We start from the raw sequence: 19,450 nt of genomic DNA, 5'->3' as shown, positions 1-19,450 counted from the left end.
CCTGGTTTCCTGCCATCCGAAATACACTAAATGTTCAAAATTTTAAGTGGTGAACATGAACCGAGAATCAACGCACTTCTCTTCTCGTACTCCCAGAATTCTCAGGCTGTTCCCTGGAAAACAAATCTCTTACCTAAGAGATGCACATGCCTGGGTGATCGTGATTGTAAGCTTCCTTCAGGTGAGAAAGGATCCCCGTGTATCGGGGTTGGGTTCTGATTCTTCGATTCTCAGAGAATCATATTCGCTTATAAATGTATTTCCTAATGTCCCTTAGAGCAGAAATACTCATCACGAATAACAATACCCCAGCCCGGGGCTGGAACAATGGTGCTTGGCTTGCCCACTACCAACCTTCGTCCAGTCCCTGGTGTCTCATGTGGCCCCTAAGCCTCACTGGGGCCTGAGAACAGAGCCATGAGTCAGCCCTGAGCACCAGGTGTGGCTGGGGAAGCACACACGCGCTCGCGCGCACACACACACACACACACACACACACACACACACACACATACACACACACACACACCCCTTATCCTTGCACTGCCTTGCTCCGAAATTTATTCCAAGCCAGCATGTGTCTGCTCACTCCTGTAAGCTTCAGTTCTTTGATGTTTGGTTTGTTCAGACAAACTCCGGGAGACCTTTGCCTGGCCCCTGCGCTGTAGTTTCTCTGCAGCTTTTCTCCCCCAGACCTCTCGCCCGTATGGAGCGTTGGCTGTGGATCAATCCCTTTACAGCTGGAGGTTCTGCCTGGAACTTGGTCTTGTGCTGAATTTCCATAAGCCCTCCTGTTCTGGGATGTTTACACAGACCCCAAACAGGTCTCCAGAGATGTGGGGTTCTGTGTCTGCTCCCGCTTGGAAACTGCAGGAAGGGAAAGAGCCGGGTCCTCTGCAAGGACTGGGCACTAGTGGCCAGGTCTCTCATGGGTCTTGTCATGCAGCTCTATATCTGGAATGTTCTGTGGCCTTTTCCTCAACAAGGTAACCAGAGATTGCGTCCTGTCTTCCGACAATCACAGCCTTCCCCCTCAATTCTCCTCTTGTGGTGCTTCTCTGGCCCACGGCGGGCCAGGGGGAGGCGCTGTGGTCACGTGCTAATAGCAGAATCCACCTGTGTCCCTGACGAGGATTGTAGATCTGGGCTCACTAACTTCTGAAGCAATGTGGCCCCCAGACCCAAAGGGTCCCTTGTATTATGAGTGAGTGGGCACAGGTGTCCTGGGCTCTCCTGGGTGCTTGTCAGAAATGCAGAATCTGAATCCTCACCCAAAACCACTTGATAAAAATCCACACTTGAGGCCTGGGGTAATAGTACAGTGGGTTGGCTCTTGCCTTGCTGTGGCTGACCTGGGTTCCATCCCCGGCATCACATATGATTCCCTGAGCACTACCAAGAGCAATTCCTGAGTGCAGAGCCAGGAATAACTCCTGAGCATCACCGGTGTAACCCACCCACCTCCCCCCAAAACTAATTTGCATTTGCACTTGAACTTTATCTGCAGAAGAGTCTATGGCCACATTATAATTTTATCTCAGTGTGGAGGGTGCTAATAGCAGAATTAACCTTTTGGATTCTTGCAGCCCTACATCTGGAATGTTCTGTGGCCTCTTCTGCAACAAGGTAACCAGAGATTGTGTCCTGTCTTCCGACAAACACAGCCTTCATCCTCGATTTTCCTCTTGTGGTTCTTCTCTGGCCCACAGTGGGCCAGGGGGAGGCGCTGGAGGATTTTTGGATCCCCAGTTGGATTTTTGGGGGAGAGTGAGGATGTGGGCACTCCCAAGCAGTCTCAGGAGCCTTCACCTGGCAATTGACAGCCAACTGGGGCCCTGTTCAATGTAAAGACCCAAAGATACAATTCTGCTCAATTCCTGCAGTCACAGGGATGACCCAGCCCACATCTGACAATACTCAAGGTACCAGTGGTGCCAGGGATCAAACCGGGGTCAGCTTCATGCAAGGTTTCCTCAGGCCATGTCAGTCTCCCAGAGTTTGGATGACCACAGACCCCAAACAGGTCTCCGAAGATGTGGTGTTCTGTGTGTGTGTGTGTGTGTGTGTGTGTGTGTGTGTGTTTCCCCTTGTACAATCTCTCTGACCCTGGGATCAATTGCTTATATGTTCATCTCCCCTTGACCCTGAACATGGGTCAGACCATGTAGTAGGCACTGAAAAAGTTAGTGAAAGAACACAATGTTTTGGAGCATTCACAGAAGACATGTTTTCAAGCATCTCGGCCTTTAGGAGAATCCTGTTTAGAAATAAAGCACTGCCCTTCATTAATATAATCCATTTTCTATGCTCTTCTACATCTTAAATGAGCTTTGTGCTGAGTGAGATGATACAATTGTTTTATGTTTTCCAAGTGTCAGCAAATGAGAATCACAGCCTTTAAAATATCCTCATAAACAGAGAACTAAGAGAGCGGTCCTTGCATGCTTTCATTGGCAGCTGTTTTGCATTGAAGCCACAGAATGAATCTCTCTCCACCTGTCCACGGACCCAGAGTACTTGTCACTTGTGTCACTGGTCGTCCCATTAATCTTCGATTTGCTCGAGCGGGTCCCACCCACTCGAGATCCAGAGGACACTGAGAGAAATTATTCCCTTTCCCTGCCAAGGTATCCTCAGACCTATTAAATAGTCTTTGGTAGGGCTCAGGGTCTTTGAGCTCTGGTATTTGGGGTCACAGGGCAAAGAAATCTTTTTGATTCATGAATTATTAGCACAAAGACACCAGAGACTTGTTTGGAAGCCTCAGTCACCACCACAGTGCTGATGTGGACGTGGAAACTCCATTAGCTGGGAGGTTCATGCCTGAATAGCCCTCTGAAAATACACGATCAACATTTGAAAGCGCAAAAGTCAAATGTGATGGGTAAACTTTGCATAAGTTTTGGTTTATAGGTCACTATAAATATTTATGGCACACTACAATTTTCAAATATATTGTTTCTAAGCATTTAAAATCAAGCTATGTCAAAGCATTTACATGTGGGTGGCACATGGATTTATGAGTGCAGATATAGAAGGTCAAACACTGGAGTTTTGATGATCTAACCCAGCGTAGATGACATGAGGTTTAGTATGGATTTGGAAGAGGAAGTGTAAACAATCTGCCCGGCTTGATCTGAATTGCTAGCTCTATATTAAGCATTGTTTAAGGCATACTGCAATGAGCACATCAATCTTTTTTTCTCCAGATGCAGGATCAGAAGAGGTGCTTTGAATAATCAGTATTTAGAAATCTGACTCTGAGTTCTAACCATAGTCCTGGCAGAAAGCTATTGAATACTCAGGTAGCCTCAGCCTAGTGCTCGGTTTTCTTATCCCAACATGAAGATAGTAGCCTGAAGACGAAAAGAGAATGTGTTTGTGAAGTACGTCTCCCAACCTGTGACACAAAACAACCAAGGGTTGCTCATCAAAGATGACGGTGATGATCAGGAGGAGAAAGCGGAGGCAATGTGGTGATGAGAATGGTAATGGTGGTGGTGATACAAGGTCAGCATGAGGCTTCTGGATAAACTAGAACGGAGACGCACCATTGGACTCTCCACTCACACAGGTCTATCTCCTAGGTCTGCCTTTCAAAGTCTCCCAGAAGTTCAGGGATTACCTGTATAATCACAAACTAAATAAGAGAGCGAGGCGGGTGGTGGTGGTGTCTCTCTCGCCCACCATGTGGTCAGTGGCCATGCATCACTTCCAACAGATGCGTGAAGGAGGGGTCAGGGCTGCCAGGCTGGTTGGTGATCAGTTTACCGTTTATTCCATTCTCCCCATGCGCCTGTTCCAGTCTCTCTCGGCTCCCCATTCCAGTCTCACACTGCCCTTCATTCCCATCTCCTCCTGTCCCCCATGCTAGTCTCTCCGTGCTCCATCTCGAAGCCTCCACCTCGCCCCAACCTCCAAGCACTGGGGGTAGCAACCACAGAGGTGAGGCAGCATATCAACATATGTAAAGGCCCTTCCTTCTGGAGAAGCTCTTCTAAATATCTCCTGCAGCCAGGAGATCTCAAGGGCCAAATGCCATCTAAGAGTGTGTTTCTCCTTTCCTTAGTCCAACAACCATTTAAACATTCACCTTAATTCTGCTTCTTAATAGTAGTCATTTTGCATGGACATAGTAAGAGACATATTAAGCTTGTAGGGTGGCTCTCCTGGGGGCATCTCGCTATAGATCCCAGAACTACAGTGCTCAGGCCAGATTAGTCTCTCCTAACCCTATCAGGGTCCAAATCCAATTGTTACTCTTTAGATCGTGACAGAATTTGTACATGACTGTGCTCTTAACTTATAGTTAATTATTATGGCCCTTGGCCTGGCAACTGAGGCTTAAGTTGAGAAAGCAGATATTTAGGAGTGAATATTATTTGGAGTCAATTAACTCCCAAGTTACAAAAGCATAGCATTAACTGTCTTCCTGTGTCTATACAAAAAGGACACAGGAAGTAAACTATGCAAAAGTAAACTATGAAGTAAGCTCTGAAGTAAACTATGCAAAAGGACATAAGGAAAGAATAAAAGCAGTATTTCTACTTACAAATACAAATCTGATTTGGGAATAAAGGTGATTGACTGGTTTGGGAAGCAGAGCACAGAGAAGGGGTTAAAGATAAACACAGAGGAATGGGAGTGTCGGGAGCACTGTGATGGGTGTAACCCAATAAACCTAATCTCCCTCCGGCCAGGGAGAAACGACAAACCAATGTTATCCTACATCACCCTAAAGACCAACTTTATGCGACCAACTACACAGGGACCAAAGCAATGGTTACAGCCGGTGGAGTGTTTGCCTTATATTCGGCCTACTGGGTTCAGTCCCTGGCAGCCCATATGGTCCACTGAGCTCTGCCAGGACTAATTCCTGAGTGTGGAACCAGGAGTAACCCCTGCACATTGCTGGGTGTGGCCTTCAAACAAACAAAAATGGAAAGGAAAAACATGAGTCCTTCTATGTATCAGGGAGGATGGTAGAAGGGGAATGAGGCCTTACCCCAGAGTAAGAAGACACACCACTCTAGTGAAGGAACAGGGCTGCTTCTAGGATAAGGGGCTATTGCTCTTCTTGAGTGTCTTCAGAGGAACTACCCACTTCATTTCAATAGCCAAGTAAGACTGAGAGGAGGAAGCAGAGAAGGGGAAATGAAACTCATTCGACGGAGAATGGCTCCTTGGGGGATGTTCAAGATTTCGGGTGTGTTAAGAATTCTGAAGGATAGTAGAGATAAGGGCTAGGAGGATTGTTCCATGGCTTGGAAGCCGGCCTCACATGCTGGGGGAAAAGGCAGCCGAGATAGAGAAGGGAACACCAAGTAAATGATACTTGAAGGGATCGCTCAGGATGGGGCATGTGTGCTGAAAGTAGACTATGGACCGAACATGATGGTCACTTAGTACCCGTATTGCAAACTCTAACACCCAAAGAGAGAGAGAGTAAAAGGGAATGTGCCTGCCACAGATGCAGGGGGGAATAGGGAAGGTGGCAGGAAGGATACTGGGAACACTGGCAGTGAAGAATAGGCACTGGTGGAGAGATGGGTACTCAATCATTGTACGACTGAAATGTAATCATGAAAGTTCATAAGTCTGTAACTGTATCTCACGGTGATTCATAAAAAAATTTTTCTTTTAAAAAAAGAATTCTGGATGGTCAGTTCATGAAGCAGATTCCTACATCCCACCCTAGCCCTCTGATAGTGTAGCATGTTCATGTAGAGAGTAGGAATTTTTTGCTGATCAAACATGACTACAGAGTGCTGAGAAACGTGCTCTCTCAGTAAAGTCCCTTCAGAGAAGCCCGAGGGGCAGGTCTGCATCAGAGAGCTGGGAAGGACCACCAGAGGGCCAGCCCCGTCCTCTCCCACAGGTCCACCTGGGATCTCAACCCCCTTGGACTGCTAGAACAAGTCACCAAAGACTCGGAGATCTCACAGTCTACACTGATGTCTCCCAGGCTGGGAAATCCAAGGTGAAAGCTCAGGCAGGCTCCAAGTGTGGTGAAGGTTCGTGTCATGGTTGCTAGATGGCCATTGAGTGTCCTGAGCTGGAGAAAGGGCTAGCAAATGCTCTGTGGGGGTCCCTGGCATAAGGCATGAATTCTTCATGAGGGCATCACTCTCATGACCTAATTGCCCCCTCAAAGGATCCATCTGCTAATACCACCCCATGTGGTGGTTAGCTAACAGAGATGCCTTAGAGAGACCATTCAACAGGCTGAAGTTCATGCTGGAGGGTGGACTCAATTCCTGGGACCCCCGTGGCCCCCAGAACTTCTGAGATTGAATCCTCACTAACACCAGGTATGATCCCCAAACCCAAACACCCCCTCCCAAACTCTCAACAAACGAACTTGGAAGTGCAGGGAAACACAAATATTCAGTCCACCATTCCTGGTTAGCCTTCCTACCCCCATATTAACTAGCCTTCCTACCCAACATATTAATCAAGGCACAAATATGCTCAGAGCAAGAAAACTCATGTTCCGAGACTGGCAGGTGCTGAATCCGGAACTTCAAACCCAGCGCCCCTCTTGGAGGATGGCTGGGAAGTGCCGGGGGCGGTGCGGAGCAGCGGAGAGCCGGCGGTGAAGGGCCAGGTGCACCCCCTTCTCTAACTGCTGTCAGCAGGCTCAAGCCTTCTGCCTTCCTCTGGAACAACTCAGGCAATCAGTTCGAGACAAGATGGCACGATCCGGTTCTCCCACTCTCACAGTACTCGGCAGGTCCTGCGATGGAAAACGCTTCCTTTCGCAGCACTGCAGACATCCCCGTAGAGGAACGCTACGGCACCTTTCATAATGCCAGTGTGCTAAATGGATATGAAACAGGGAAGGAAAACTCATTCCCAAGTCAACATGTTTTTGTATGCTAGGGTCTAGGGCCATCTCTTAAAAGCTTAGCAAAATCAGCTTCTGCAAATTATCTCTTCTGAAGTTTCCAGCTGTCTGAAGTGCTGACAGTTTTCAAGCACGGAGATGAAAGAGACAAATTCCTTTTCTTTGGTGTCGCTAATTACAATTTCGCTTGGCGTTATCAAGCCTGCTTTCCTCTGGAGACATTTGCCAGCGTCTATTAATTGCACAAATATTTATAAATTGCTAAAGCATGGGGATCGTTTATACCCAAAAAGATATGAAACACTTGGGGGGGAAAAGCCTCTTTCAACACATTACATTTGTGGGGTTTATTCAGATTCAGCACAAACTATTTGCCCCTTAGCCTCAGCAAACATATTTAAAGAACATTGTCCATGGCTTGATTTGGTGTTTACTTTGCTGGTATGAGCTGCTAAAGTCTTTCTTCAAGAGTCTTGTGAGCAACATCTTTCGAAAAATTTTTTTTGCAGGGTTAAAAATAAAGTTTCCAAAAATAGGCCTGTATCGTATGGATTACTGTATGTCAACACTTTCAATCTTTTGGGCCACCCAGATGGCATGGCAAAAGTTTATTCAAGGGTGCTTCCAGCCCCAGACACTTCAGAAATAAGCTGGAGACATTGAAAAAGTCTAAATGCAAAAAGTTGGATAATTCAAATAACAGTGCCACGAGAATGAGCACTGTCTTGTTTCCCTATCGAGCTAGTTATAAACAAATATTCCAGAGCTGGGCCAGAGTGATAGCACACTGAGTAGGGCATTTGCCTTGCACAAAGCTCACCAGGGTTCAGTCCCCAGCATTCCATATGGTCCCCCGAGCACTTCCAGGAGTAATTCCTGAGTGCAGAGCCAGGAGTAACCCCTGAGCATCGCTGGGTGTGACCAAAAAAGTTTAAAAAGACTCCAGAGCAAACTGCCCCATTCTGACCCCAGCATGGGTACTTCCAAGTTGTAAGATTTGAGGAATCTCTCACACTCCCAAATTCACTATTTCTCCATCTCAAAATGGAAAGAGCCTTGCATTGGAACCTACACAATGGTTCTAGCTCCAGGAGTCTTGGGAAGCACAAATAAAGAGAGCCGAGCTATTAGCAAATGCCTGGCACACAGAATCCCAGCGGAAAGTTTCAATTGTGTTTTTCAAACTAGTTTGACCTAGTAAACATTTTATTTTATTTTATTTTATTTTATTTTATTTTATTTTATTTTGCATTTTGGGTCACACCTGGCAATGCACAGGGGCCACTCCTGGCTCATGCACTCAGAAATTACTCCTGGCGGTGCTCGGGAGACCATATGGGATTCTGGGATTCGAACCCGGGTCAACCGCGTGCAAGACAAACGCCGTACCCTCTGTGCTATCACTCCAGCCCCATAGTAAACATTTCAGACTGCAGAAAGGATATTGGGAAGGCAGGTAACAAAAGAGTAGGTGGGTTCTAATCTACAGGAAAGACTCAGAGGAAATGGTTTTCCACAGGGAGGAGAGGAAGAATGTGGCTGAGTCCCGGAGCTGACCTGTCCAGTTCCTGGGAAGGTGAGGAAAGGACAGAACTTCCGGGGACCCTGCTGGCTGTTTTGATACCCAGAGAAACACAGGTGCCCAGTTCAATGCAAACTTCAGACTCAGTTACAGCTTATGGGCCTATGGTGCCAGGAACTCCCTGGGCCTCCACGATGGTGCTGAAGGCTCTAAGGTCGCTCTGGATGGTGCTCAGGGGGCTTTGGGACCCAGCGCCTGGGAGATCGTGTGGGACCGGGGATGAAACCTGGGCTAGGCTCGTGCCAACCATGTACTGTCTTCCAGCCACAGGATGGCTATTTTAAAAGTCAGGAGGCTGGAACTAGATGGCTAGCACAGGGCTAAGACACTTGCCTTGCATGTGGCAAGTTCGATCCCCAGCACCACCTATGGTCCCCCCACCTATGGTGCCAGGAATGATTCCTGAGCTCAGAGCCAGGAGCAAAACCCCACAAAAACCAGGAGGTGGGGGTATGAGATCATGGTGTGGATTGCAGGTAAGAGTTTCCAGTGAGTAGACAGCACCTCACACCTACATCTCCAAGGGGAACAAGGTCTCTCTCTCTTTGAAGGTGAAATGATTCATTTGTGAGTGAAAGGGCAGCCATGGAAGATGGTCCTGTCAGTGAAATTATAGTTGCTTCACTTCACGAGGCCTCTTCTAATGTATGCCAGGAATCGTGGGAGCTGGAGGCCAATTTGTCTCTCCGCAAAGACAGAGAATCCGTGGGTGGTGATGCCAAGTGCATTCATTTGTGTTCTGGGTAAAGTACACCTACGTGAGAAGCCACAGCTAATCTCGACAATCTGGGATACAGCTTGAGGAGAAATTAATCATATATAGATAAGATTAATTCAAACACATATTTTAATTTTTGTAGTATTTCCTTTTCTATGTGTTGTAATATGTAAGTACATCTATACATATATATTTTTTAACCAACAAATATGAATTAATTGGACAGTGCAGTTGACACAGGGGATAGAGCAAGCAGCAAAAACATCTGAGTCTTCGTGGAGTTTTTATTTTAGTGGAGAGGATGAGTAATCAGATTCCATTTAGTGAGAAGCATTATGAAAAAAAGAGAAAGTAAGATAATGAGCTCAGAAGAGGGACAGGAGGGCGAGGCAGGTTAAGTGCAGTGGAATGGCGGGGCAAGGCTCTATCTGAGCAGAAACTCAAGTCAAGGGAGTGAGAGGGCTCTGTAGGCAGGAAGATTCTAGATAGAAGCTGCAAATACAAAGGCCCGGAAGCAGCTACCACTTGGGCATGTTTGAGAAAGATGAAGAAGCCAGAGCAGGACGCTGGGGAAGGAGGAACGTCAGGGCCAGGCAGGCCCTGTCACCACCAAGTAACAGACTCCTGGGATTTCATTAGCTCTCTATGGATATTCGCTGGAGGGATTCGAGCTGCCAGGCCCCAGGCCCCAGTGAACGACGGTGAAGGATACTCTGGAGATGGAGAGAGAGAGCATGGAGCCCAGCTAGGTAGTTATGGCAGGGAAGGTCTCAGGCAGGGCGTTCGCTTTTCACTTACAACCCTTTACACCCGAGAAATACAACCTAAGTGCATGTTGCCAGAGATGCCTGGGATTCGTGATGATTTTGAATTAGTTTTTGTCATTGCGTGTGTCATTGCAGAAGAGAGAGACCTTTGACTATTCCTGTTTTTTGTGGCCCTTCCACTATACACATACACACACACACACACACTCTCACACACAAAGTAACATATACACATACACATATACACACTCACACATATATACACATACACTTACACACTCCACACATATACACATATACTCACATACAAATACACACACTCATACACATACATACACACTCACACACACATACACACACTCACACATACACATGTACACTCACTCACAAGCACACATGCACGCACGCATGCACACACGCACATGTGCACACACACATTTAGTGACCCATAGTTTAAGAAGCCAGTGTTGAGGAGGGGAAGACGCAGGCTGGATGGGCTGCAGACACCTTTAGATGGGTTTGGATTTGGTCCTTGATCTCGTCGTCAGAGTCAGCAGAATTCATAGGCAGAGTGCAAAGGTTAGTGGTTGAGGGGAAGTCCAAGCATTATGCCCAAGCTGGTAAAAAACTGATGCTGATTCCTGAGATTGGGAAGTGGCTTTGTTTTCCAATTCCTGAGATTGGAAAGGGGGATGGGAGAACATTCAAGATTTTCCTTTTGCCACAAGTTGAGCTACTTCATACACATTTGCCCGAGACCCTGACGTTCACCTACCCAACACCCAATCTCTTTGTGTTAGTTTTCAATCATGGCCGAAACAGATGACCCCCAGGTTAGTAAGCTTATGTGAATCTGTTTTCCTAGTGCTGGGGAGACTAGACTAGACATCTAATGCAGGGTGTTGATATGGTGGTGCTTCTTCTGGATGCTCTGGGCAGAATCTATGTTCTTGCCTTTTCTGATTTCTAGAGACAGCCCACATCCTTTGGCCCTTGGCCCCTTCCTCCCTCTTCTAAGTTAGCTGCATAATGTCTTTGTTCTCTTCTGACTTCCTGTGCTCTTTAATTAGGCTCCTTATAATTATATCAGACCCTCGTGGGTTGGCCAGGATAATCTTCTCATGGAAACATCCACAACTTGTTCACACCTGCAAAGTTTTTGCCCCTGTAACTGTGAGGTAACACAGTCATGCACTTCAGGGATTAAGATGTGAATGTCGTTTTTGGTTTTTTGGCTGGGGTGGGTGGAGAGGTGGGGGGGTGGGCATTGTTTCACTAACCATATTTCTATCACCAGATCTTCGAATCCTGACTGGGGTCCAAGTAGCAGAATCCTACCTGGAACACTAAATTCCACAGATTTGTTTGCAGGTGAAAGTGAGGAAAGCATCCAGTCTCCTGAGGAGATTGGAGTAGCTGCTGGGGGTGGCCACTCAAACATACTCCCTCACTGGTCACTTCCTTCTGCCAAGTCCCAGAACCCATGTGACTTTGCTTGAGAGTCCTTCTGGCCTCCTGAGACCGCTCCCCAGCCCCCAGATGTGCATAACACAGCAGAAGAAAGAAAAATATAAATTGCCAGATGGGTGGCAGGAAATGGTATATAAATACTGCATCTCGCTCACCCCTGAAGGGACTAACTCTACCATGGAGTTTTCCAGTAGAATTTAGCTCTGGCTACTTTCAATGGAAACTTACCAGACACCACAATTTCTTACCAGCCGGCTTTTGTTCTTGGTTTTAATAAGGGAAAATAATACCTTTCCAGCCTCCCACACAAGAATTGTGTGAGAGCAGAAAGAAACAGAGCACAAATGTAAATGTTCACCAGCAGAAATCAATGAAAGAAGGATTCTTATGAGTCCTAGCCAGTAGGTGTTTTGTTAAGTTCTGGATGTCACCTGGACCCACGCATCTGCCACAGAAGGGGAAAGAACAAGCTCAAGATCTTCCCAAGCTGGACTAAATAAGGGCATAAACCCGATCCCGATGTCCTTGCTCTCCTGGTCTTCAGCTCCACACAAAGCTGATTACAAACCACACTGTACCACTGTATCACTGTCATCTCATTGTTAGTCGATTTGCTTGAGCGGGAGCCAGTAACGTCTCCATTCATCCTAGCTCTGAGATTTTATTTTATTTTATTTTTTCTTTTTGGATCACACCCGGCGATGCACAGGGGTCACTCCTGGCTCTGCACTCAGGAATTACACCTGGAGGTGCTCAGGGAACCCTATGGGATGCTGGGAATCGAACCCAGGTTGGGCACATGTATATATATATATATATATATATATATATATACACACACACATACATATGTGTATGTGTGGTGGAGTGATGGAGATTTACTCCCATGCTGAGAAGACCAAGGGGATGTCAAGTGTGGCTTGACCATCACCTAGTAGAGCTAGGAAGGCTCTGGCCCATGGCATGCAGGGGCTTATCACAGACTACAGTAGTCCTTACCTTCCCAGTTGGTTCTGGGTGGCAGAGGTGGATCAGGAAAAAGTGACTGTATATCTCCTCTCTGCCTCACATAAGCCACCCTGGAGGACCCATCACATATTTGGGTTTCTATTCACCACTTGCCCATTATCTTCCATCTTTTTCTAGGATTTGGAGAATATATGGCATATTTTTCCAATAATATCACAAAACTTTGAGAAAGAATATAATATATCCTACAGATTACTTGGACAATCATTTCTATTATAGATGACATTATCATACAAAAATATTTCAAGCAACCCAAAATTCACACAAACATGCACTGAACTCATAAAAACATTCCCTTGAAATGCAACCACTTTCCTGTATTATCTCCAGCAACTTATAAACAAGGTATTGGTGACATGCCTTTCACCAAAATAAATGAGTTACTTATTCAAAATATCAAATTGGCTATTTAATGATTTGCTGAATTATCATGAAAGTTCCTTTATCTCTGCTGCATTTTAACCAAAACACAACTTTACAGCGCGTATTACAGAACAGTGCCTAAGACTGCCCAAGAACAAAATTAACAGCAAGAAACCCTTTAGATTGCATTGTTGGCACAAGAGTCAAATCTATTTCTTATTACCTATTTCATAATGATCTGAATCATCTTAAGCTTATAAAGAGAAGGGACTTAAATAGCAGCTTATGTGATTGTATACGATTCTCTCCTGTTGCTGAATTTGAAAATCAATATATAGTTAGGATTTCTTTTGGCTTCATGTGGAAGGAACACTCAACAGTAGTGGCTCATAATTCATCATACACTAAGGTGTCAGGAGTGAAGCAGATCTAGAATTGGTTTGATGACTCAGTGCTATTAGAACATTTGAGTTTTTGTATCTGATTGTCTCTTGGTCTTTTTTTCTGCAAGGTCATTCATTGAGAGGTGCCTATATATATATACATATATATACATATAGACACTCAGGCTGAAGTGAGAAATTGTTCTTTGCAGGAAAAAAAAAAAGCCAGCTCTCAGACTTATCTGGTTTTTCCCGGTTATTGCTCTATGTCACAGAAAGGAATTTCAGGAGTGGACAAGCAGTGGAGTAAAAACAGATTTTATTTGGAAGCTTTTAGGAAGGGGGAGAAGGGAGAGCAAAGGAGAGAGAGTAATGCTTTCAAGGGAGAACACGGGTTTCCCCAGAGACAGAGAAAGCCCCCCGTACATATCTCAAGAGGGGAGATACATGTGACACATGTGCTCAGGCACCACATGTGCTCGACCATCTGGGCACAAGCAGCACATGGGCTCAGGCAGCGTATGTACACATTTCCTTTGTTTAAGGTGGCTTTAAGCCCACTTGTGGCTTTCTAGCTAGGAAAGAATCCTCTGCTAGGGTGGTTGCCAAGGGCGTAGAGTTGGGAGTGGTCAGTAATCTTGAAATTCCTTTCCTTGGCCTTTGATTCCTGCTGGAGCTTCAGGGTGGGGGTGGGGAGAAGGGGTCCAGCCTTGTCTGGGTCTCTTGGCGCTAGGCAAAGGTCTTGTCAAGCATTGGTTCTAGTGTTTGCAGTCTTAGTGTTATTGGTTTTATTACCTCCCAGGAATTCCACTGCCATGGGGCCCTTCCCTGTCTACCTACCTGCCTACATCATATTGATGGCGGATTAATTGATGGATAGATAAAAAAAAAATCCCTCAGTACAGCCATTAGAGATCCCTTCCAAAAATCCCTCAGAGATCCCTGAGAGAAGCATGATCCACTCATTTGGCAGAGAAAGAATAAGACTCACAGAACTCACAAAGACAGCCATGACCAATTAATCCCTGATGCAGCCCAACTGTGCCGTCAAGCTGAAGGTAAGAGAATAAATCAAAACCATCAGCTACTTCCTCTTTCCTCCCTCAATTTGTGATAGAAATAAAAAATGTACTGAAGGTCCTTTGGTGGTCAGATGCCTCCCAGTTCGATCTAAGAATGGTCATTCCCAAGGTTCTGTCTATTTTTAAGAGCTGGTGGGTGGCTGTGCCAAGGGGTCCGTCTCACGCCACCCCTGTGACAGCTCCATTATAGACAAACCAGCAATTTCCCCAGATTCCTTTGGTACATGCGAACATGTTGAAGAAACTAGACATTTGTTTCTTTGTCTGACACAAAGAAATCTCTCCCACCTTCCCAGGAGGACATTGCAGAACTGTTGACTGGTGGGAGCAAAGGAATTGTTCAGGCTGGGCTTGTGCTGTCTGTTTCAGTAGGAGTCAAGGTGATGTTGGCAGTCAGGTAAACAGAAAAAGGACAACGGAATTCCTAGGGAGTAGTAAGACCACCTAGCCCTCAGGCCATCAGGACCCACCTTGTGAGCACAGGAACAAATGTCTGATAAGACCTTTACCTGGTGCCAAGAGACAAAGGCTAAAGCCCCTGCCAAGAGAAGCTCCGGCAAAAAGAAAGGCCAGGAAAGGAATTCCCATCAATCACTCTTAACACTACCCCCTTGGCAGCCACCCTAACAACGTACTCTTACCTAGCTAGAAAGCCCCGCATGGGGCATATGGGGGGGAAAATCTATAAAAGCCATCTTAAACAAAGGAAGTGTGCACATGTGCTGTCCGAGTCCATGTGCTGTGTGTGCCCACGTGGACAAGCACATGTGGCTCCCCCATCTCCCCTCTTGGGATGTGTACTGAGACTCTCTTCATCTTTAGGGAAGCCCACTTTCTCTCTTGAAGGCGTTACTGCTACTCCTTCCCCTTCCTCAAACCCTCCAAATAAAATCTGTTTTCACTTCACTGTTTGTCAACTCCTCAACTTCTTTTCGGTGATATAGAGCAAGAACCTGGAAAACCTAGGTAAGGCCTAGGGCTGACTTTTCTGTCCTTCAAGGAGCAATTCCTCGCTCCAGCTAGAGTCCAAGGCTCCCCAAGAAATCAGGTGGTAGGAATCAACTCCTGTGCAGAGAAAACGAAGAGAATGTCAAGTGTGGCTTGACAGTCACCTAGGAGAGGTGGCAGGACTCTGGCCCGTGATGTGCAGGGGCTTATCGAAGACTTTATCAGTCCGAACTCTCCCAGCCAGTCCTGGGGTGTCAGAGGCAGATCAGGAGAAAGTGACTGTCTCTTTCCTCTCTGCCTCACATACGCACAGGCTTCAAAGGGACTAGGTCCAAAGTCTCGCAGGATTGCTTTTCCCTTGTCTGCTTTGAAACATATATATTCTTTTAAGTTTTTTAGTTGTCGATGCACACCTGAATGCTGAAGGCAGTTCTTTGCCAAGTCCCAAAGTGAAGGAAAGCCCAGGACTTTGCCTGAGACAACAGCTTCCATTTCATCTTGGGACAAGGGTAAAATAATGCCACGGAAGTAATCGGGAACTTCCTATGGGTTTGCCTCTGCAACACAGCTTGTATTTAATCCTCCGTCCCGTGCTGAGAGCTGAGTGAGGGAGAGGGTTCTTGTGAGACCTGAACCAAGAATCCCTGGGTCTCTCGGGAAGGACTGATTGGAGTGGCTGTTTGAGGTTTTTCAGAGTGGGAGGACCTGGAAGCTTACTTAACTAAGCAAATGGGTACTGTGGCTTCTCTCTTCATAACCTCTCAGGGCTGCTTAGTGGGAGGGAGATTAGGCCTCTTGGTGTCACACTCATCAAATCCCAGCTGACTTCCTACTGTACAATTGAGGCCATGGCTGCAGGAGCTCCCCTGAAAGAGAACAAAGCATTAACACCAAAAGCCTTATTTTGGTTGGAGGTAGTAGTAAGAAAGCTAGCACAACTATGAAAAGATCTCATTCTTGATAGACCGAAGTAGTTCGGATGCCAAGTCTCAAATTAAATTTAGTCTCACTACTTTTTAGTTACATAATCAGAGACAAAAATTGATCAATCTCCCCACCCCCCCCCCCCAAAAAAAAAGCAACCGGTGTTAGTGGATGTGGGGAAAAAGGGACTCTCCTTCACTGCTGGTGGGAATGTCGACTGTTTCAGCCCTTTTGGAAAAAAATATGGATGATTCTCAAAAAATAAGAAATTGAGCTCCCATTCGAGCCAGCAATATCACTCCTGGGAATATATCCTGGAGAGGCAAAAAGATATAGTAGAAATGACATCTGCATTTCTATGTTCATCGCGGCACTGTTTACAATAGCCAAAATCTGGAAAAAACCAGAATGCCCAAAAACAGATGGCTGGTTAAAGAAACTTTGGTACATCTACACAATGGAATACTATGCAGCTGTTAGAAAAGATGAAATCATGAAATTTTCATATAAGTGGATCAACATGGAAAGTATCATGTTAAGTGAAATGAGTCAGAAAGAGAGAGACAGACATAGAAAGATTGCACTCATCTGTGGAATATAAAATAATAGAGTGGAAGACTAACTAGTAGAGATAAGGACCAGGAGGTCTGCCCCACAGCTTGGAAAGTGGCCTCACATGCTGAGGGAAAAGGCAGCTCAGATAGAGAAGGGAACACCAAATAGAGGATGTTGGGAGGATCCATTCAGGTTGGAAGATGCGAACTAAAAGTAACTATAGACTGAACATGAAGGCCACTCAATACCTCTATTGCAAACTACAACACCCCAAAGGAGAGAGAACAAAAGGGAATGCCCTGCCGCAGAGGCAAGGAGGGGTGGGGGTTGGGGTGGGGGTGGTGAGAGGGATACTGGGAACATTGGTGGAGGTGAATGGGCACTGATGGAGGGATGGGTAAATAATTATTGTATGAGTAAAATGCAAACACAAAAGTTCATAAGTTTGTAACTGTATATCACAGTGATTCTCTAATAAAAAATTAAAAAATATATATATAAAAATTGATCAATCTCTCTGGCTATACTCCCTTTCTCTGTAAAATATTATCACAGCACAAATTGTATCTGCTTCATAGTATTGTTATGTTTTATATAACAAGATGTATATATATCATGTTATGTATTTTCATACATATTTGAAATCTAATTATATATACTAAGACATTTAATTTTCCATATAAACATAATTCTATAATATATTTGTAGTTACCTATACATACTTAGGGTTTCATGGATAAACGATGAATTCACATAGTTAATATAAAAATATATAAAACCCTGAATACATTATATACATGTGTATGACGTTGGATAACATTGGGTTGTCCTTGCTCCCACTGCAGGGAGCTTAGGTTTATTGAGTTACTCCCACAACAGAAGAAGGAAGAAGAAGAAGAGGAAGAAGAGTAAGAAGAAGAAGAAGAAGAAGAAGAAGAAGGAGGAGGAGGAGGAGGAGGAGGAGGAGGAGGGGGAGGAGGAGGAGGAGGAGAAGGAGGAGGAGGAGGGGGAGGAGGGGGAGGGAGAGGAGAAGGAGGGAGAGGAGGAGGAGGGAGAGGAGGAGGAGGGGGAGGGAGAGGAGAAGGAGGGAGAGGAGGAGGAGGGAGAGGAGGAAAAGGAGGAGGGGGAGGGAGAGGAGAAGGAGGGAGAGGAGGAGGAGGGAGAGGAGGAGGAGGGAGAGGAGGAGTAGCGGGAGGAGGAGGAGGGGGAGGAGGACGAGGAGGAGGAGGAGGAGGAGGAGGAGGAGAAGAAGAAGAAGAAGAAGAAGAAGAAGAAGAAGAAGAAGAAGAAGAAGAAGAAGAAGAAGAAGAAGAAGAACAACAACAACAACAACAACAACAACAACAACAACAACAACAACAACAACAACAACAAATGGCCAAAATTTTTTGGCTTTTCAACAAAGAGTTACCATCCCTCTCACTCTGCCATCTGACCTCCATAGGCACTGATCTGAGCTGGGAGCCCCATCACGTGCCAGGCACCTGAGATTGGAATGAATGTCCTCCTTCAGATGCAACATCTTGGGAGAGAATTTTTTAAATTTTGTTCATGCTTTAGAGGGTGGTCAAGGTTCGGGAGAGCTTCTCTTCTTTTTCCTCATGCAGCCTGGTCTTCAGAGGATGAGCAAGCCATTCCAAGGACTCTCGGGGACGTGACATCACAGCCCACAAGGGCTGGAGTGGGTCTGCCCAGTGCACCCCTTTCTCAGCACCACCGAGCAGCCTTCCCAGCCACTGGATTGATTTTTCATTGGCTCAAACCAAAGCTCCACATCTCCACAGAGCAAACCTTTCTCTGACAAGAGAAGGTGAGAGGTCAAGAGAAGCTCCCAGCTCCAAATTGCTCCATGCGCTTCTGACAAACCACCAGAAAAAGATGGTGACAACTTGTGGTATTCACCTTCGGACTTTCCATGGAAAACAGCCCAAGTTAGAGGGTTGCTGTGAGGTTCACTGGGAGAAGTTGGGAGCTGAGAAATGGCAGCAGTGGGTGGAATCCCCGATGATGGGGATACTTATGAATCCACCAGGATAGTGCTGATTAGTCCTCGCCCAGACAGCCTTCTATTTTGCTTTACTTTTTTTGGTGGGGGGGTCACACCCTTTGTTGCATAGGGGTTACTCCTGGCTCATGCACTCAGGAATTACTCCTGGCGGTACTTGGCAGACCATATGGGATGCTGGGAATCGAACTCGGGTCGGCCGCATGCAAGGCAAATGCCCTACCTGCTGTGCTATTGCTCCAGCCCTCAGCCTTCTATTTTGAAACTCTCATTTAGGCAATGGACTGGAGCAATAGCATAGTGGGTAGGGCATTTGCCTTGCACGTGACCGACCTGGGTTCGATTCCCTTGTCTTTTCTCGGAGAGCCCCACAAGTTACTGAGAGTATCCCGCCTGCACGGCAGAGCCTGGCAAGCTCCCCGTGGCATATTCCTTTTTTTTTTTTTTTACTTTTTGGGTCACACCCAGCGATGCACAGGGGTTACTCCTGGCTCATGAACTCAGGAATTACTCCTGGCAATGCTCAGGGGACCATATGGGATGCTGGGAATCGAACCCGGGTCGGCTGCATGCAAAGCAAATGCCCTACCCGCTGTGCTATGGATCCAGCCCCTCCCCGCCACCGCACCCCCACCCCTGTGGAGTATTCAATATGCCAAAAACGGTAACAACAAGTCTCACAATGGAGACATTACTGGTGCCCGCTCGAGTAAATAGACGAACAACGGGACGACAGTGCTGCAGTGCATTTAGGGAAAAATTGGCCCCTAACACCCT

The sequence above is a fragment of the Sorex araneus genome, chromosome 11, assembly GCF_027595985.1.
Source record: "Sorex araneus isolate mSorAra2 chromosome 11, mSorAra2.pri, whole genome shotgun sequence".
NCBI lineage: Eukaryota > Metazoa > Chordata > Mammalia > Eulipotyphla > Soricidae > Sorex > Sorex araneus.
The sequence above is the reverse complement of the archived record's forward strand: the minus strand, read 5'-3'. Positions refer to the sequence as shown.